Here is a 4,582-nt window from a genome sequence, read left to right as displayed (position 1 = left end):
CAATTTTATTCTCAAAAAATCCTATCTTATATTCTAAAATTCTCTGCAAAGCATTACATCGATCTCCTTTATCCTAACTCGGTATGCTGATGCGTTTGACCTCTGCCAGGCGTCGGCTAGTGTAGGAGGTCTGTAATGTTACAATGTCTGGCGATTGTTACCCTATCGTTTTATGACCATGGGTAATGCATCGTGCATCTGTGGTTCAAATGCGTATGCCTATTTTCCTATTGCCTATTGCCTGCGCGTCGTTTATTCTATTCGTCAAATTGATCTTTCCTTCACTGCCCTACGACCGTGCCTTGATCATAGAGTTGGTCGTATTTTCGTGAAACTAATCGCGCAATGAAAATGTATGCGTTGTGTTCTAGTGTTAACCGTTTTTTGGCCCATGTTCTTCACTTTCGTTTTTATTTCATGGCTTGAGTTTATTTATAATTTTCAAATGTCTGGATATTGTCCCCTTTCTGATATTTCCAATAACGCACCATACTTTCGTTTTCCTCACGGTATGAGGCCTCTCTGTAACTTAAGGTTTTTTTTCCTAAAATAATATTTTCCGGTGAGAATTTATACTAAACGGAAGATATTTAGTTATTTAAAATTGTTCCTCTAACTCTTGCATGCCAGTCATTTTAGCTCAATTTTATTTTGTCGCGTTCGCAACATTCCGGCCCTCGTAAAACTACAAGTTTTACCAAATAAACGCGACGTATAATTGCCCGGATAAAATTCAACTTCTCCTGTTGAGTTAATTTTCCTAATATTTTAATCAATTGAATTGTTTCGCACTCTCATTATACGACACCTGATCGTAATTGCACGCATTCTGCCGTTGACGGTTCATCGATGCTTGCAGTCGGTTGAAGAAACGATTTACAGTTGTTTAGCCGGTGAGGATGCGTTGGTGCTCGTAAGTTGTCGCGGCGATGACGAACGACGAAGGAGATGATAGTAGTGAGGCATAATTCACTGTTGGTTGCACATTGGACTACTCGTAGGGCTGCGCGTTGGGCGTTGAAGCTCAGGTACGATTTTGATTGACACGATTTTCAAAAATCTCTTCAGGATAAGAGATGTTGTAGTTTCTCGTTGATTTCACACGTCGTCGTCTTAAACACGATGGCTTCAGTTGGGCGATTTCTCAAGTGGCTACGATGTGAATAATAGTCGTCATTTTGATGCTGGATTTTAAGATTTAGATATCGATAGTTGAAGATGCATTGTAATCAGCTGGTCGACCAAGATTAAAGTTTAGACCGCAGTAAGGCGTTATGCGGAAACTATTGTAGACTTGGATGTTGTTCAGCTCTGATTTAGTTGCACAGAAGAAGTGATTCTCTCATCACTTTGTATAGCAGGTTTTCATCTTCTGGAGATCTCAGCATCTTGACCTTGCTTTCCATCAGACTCGGCCCATATGACCAAACAGTAGTCTCTCGATGGTGTTAGCAAGACATACAGTATTTGTTCGACCTTGAACGTTTGATATTCGAACGTTAGCTAGCTTTCTTCGTAGATTATAGTTGTGACTTTGCACACTTCCTGGAGTTCCACGTTTTTGTTGAGATAGCCAATTTCGTATCTAAGCACTAGCCAACCGCATATTACCGCTTCGTAGTTCCCTTCGACGTTGACCGTTGTCATCTAATTGTTGATAGTAGACCAACTGTTTCTGCCGGATGAAGAATGACGCTCTGAAGACTTCTCTGATTCTGGTTGAACTCAGACGTTACTGATGAAATGCGTTGCCCTTGCGCGGGTGCGTTGCAATTACCAGACTTTTGATATACAGAGTCATAGTCGATTTTTTCTAACGTTTGAGCTAATCTCTTCACTACTACTCTTTTAGAAAACTAATGTGTATTTTTTCTCGCAATGTCCATAAGACGATCGTTTTCTACTTTGAATTTTTGAAAGTTAAAATACTTGAACGCTTCATTTGTGTCGATTTGATTTGATAGATTTTCTTGTCTTCTTATATCATTTGTGGCATGCAAGAGGCTTTTTTCTTTTGAGAATAGTTTGTTGGTTGCAATCAAATATGTAATCAATCCCCTTGTTGTATTACCCAGAACTTCAGCTGAAAAGAGGAATAACATGATTAATATAAAGGTCGATAAATTGTGGGACAATACCCTGAGGCCCATGATTAAACCAATAAACCCTTTTCCTATAGGCTTAATCGTTTGTGTGATTGCAGTAGCTTTCCTTGAGCTGGGTGTCGAAACCTCGTAGTTCCATGCATCAGGAATTATTTTCTTACTTTTCATCTTTATTGTTGGTAATTCTTTATCAATTACTTACTTACTTACTTATCAGGCGCTACAACCGCTTTGCGGTCTTGGCCTGCTGCAACAATCCTCGATACCGCTCACGGTTCAGCGCCGTCGTCTGCCAATCCGTTATCCCGGCCGTTCTGGCGGACGCATCAACGCCATCACTCCATCTCAATTTGGGCCTACCACGCCTCCTCTGTCCTTGTGGACGGCCTAAAAGGACTTTACGGGCTGGGTCGTCCGGTGTCATTCTCATGACGTGACCAGCCCACCGGAGCCTGGCGAGTCTAATGCGCTGTACGATAGTGAGATCATCATACAGCTCGTAGAGCTCGTCGTTGTAGCGGCTCCTCCATTGTTCTTCCACACATACAGGGCCAAAAATCCTTCTGAGCATCTTCCTCTCGAACGCGGCTAAGAGGGCTTCGTCAGTTTTGGACAGAGTCCATGTCTCAGAGGCGTATGTGAGTACTGAGACTTTAAAAGTTCTGTACAGTCCCAGCTTCGTCCGTCGCGACAGGTATTTAGAGTGGAGAAGTTTCCTCAGGCTGTAGTATGACCGGTTGGCAGCCAGCACCCATGCGCGTAACTCAACATCAATGTTGTTGTCGGTGCTGACTTTTGACCCCAGATAGGTGAAGTTTTGGACGACTTCGAAGGTGCGGTCACCTATCTGTACATCACCCCTGCGTAAATCAGTGTTTGTTAGCAGGGCCGCTGGTGGTGCCACCATCATTTTGGTTTTCGCCTCGTTAATCTCCAACCCGAGGTTCTGTGCCGCACGCTCGATCCTTTGATAAGCTTCTGCTACATAGGAGAGCCTCAAACCAATGATGTCTATGTCATCAGCGTATGCCAGGATCTGGATTGACTTATAGAAGATGGTCCCCGAAGTTTCCACCTCTGAGTCACGGATGGCTCTCTCTAGCGCCAGATTGAAGAGGAGACAGGCGAGCCCATCTCCCTGGCGCAGGCCCTTGGTGGTAGCAAAGGGCCCTGAGAGTTTTCCATCCACCTTCACCTGGCATGTGATGTTGGCCATTGTCATTCGTACAAGCCTGGTAAGCTTGGCCGGGATTCCAAAAGAGCTCATTGCGTCGTACAGTTTTACCCTGGCTATGCTGTCATAGGTGGCTTTGAAATCAATGAAGAGATGGTAGGAGTGGAGCTGTTGCTCCGCCATCTTCTCCAAGATTTGCCGCATCGTGAAGATCTGGTCAGTGGTTGATTTTCCGTTTCGGAATCCTCTCTGATAGTTTCCGACTATCTCTTCAACGAATGGGACAAGTCGATCTTGTAAGATTAGGGAGAAGATCTTGTAGGCGGTATTCAACACCGTAATACCCCTGTAGTTGCTGCACTCTAGCCTATCTCCCTTCTTGTATATAGGATAGATGATGCCAAGATTCCAATCACAAGGCATCGATTCGCTATCCCATACCTCAGTAATAATTTGATGAATTTCCTGTTCGAGTGCTGCACCACCGTTTTTGATCAGTTCGGCTACTATTCCGTCGGTGCCTGGTGCCTTGTTGTTTTTGAGCCGACGGATGGCCATTCGTGTTTCATCTATGTTAGGTGGCAGTAGCATGATATCATCTGCTAGTGGAGCCTCTAGCTGTTCGTTGAACTGATCATTTAGCAATTCATCAAAGTACTGAGCCCATCGCGAGAGGACCTCTGGCTGGTAACTGACCAGATCCCCATCCTTATTCCGACAGCAGGTCACCTTAGGTCTAAAGTTATTTCGGCGACCTGCTATCTCCTGGTAAAACTTTCTTCCTGGTCCGTAACGCACTCTGATTTCTTGAAGTTCCCGCACCCGCTGCTCTTCCCAAAGTTGTTTTTTGGTGCGGTGAACTCTTTTCTCTTCTCTCCTGAGCCTTGAGTATTCCTCTGCGCATGCCCGCGTTCTATGCCGCTGCTTCATTACTCGGTATGCGCAGTTTTTACGTTCTGTCACATGTCTACATTCTTCGTCGAACCAGCCAGATCTGATCTGAGATTTGTTTTTAGAGCGTTCCACCGTTCGCTCGTAGTTTCATATTCATTTTCTGGTAGTAGAGCCTCACCTAAAGCGGATTTGAATGCCTGTTGGACGTGACTGTCCTTTAGGGAGTCCGTGCTGAGCCGAGCCTGCGTGTTAACTTCGCCCCCATTGACGCGGGGACGGGCGATTCTGCAACGAATCACTAAGCCAACCAAATAGTGATCGGAATCGATGTTGGCCCCTCTATACGTTCTGACGTTCAACAAGCTCCAGCTGTCTTCGGCGGCTTATCAACACGTGGTCTATCTGATTG

This window comes from Anopheles stephensi (genome assembly GCF_013141755.1).
Source record: "Anopheles stephensi strain Indian chromosome Y unlocalized genomic scaffold, UCI_ANSTEP_V1.0 chrY15, whole genome shotgun sequence".
Taxonomy (NCBI): domain Eukaryota; kingdom Metazoa; phylum Arthropoda; class Insecta; order Diptera; family Culicidae; genus Anopheles; species Anopheles stephensi.
Note: the sequence above shows the minus strand (reverse complement) of the source record.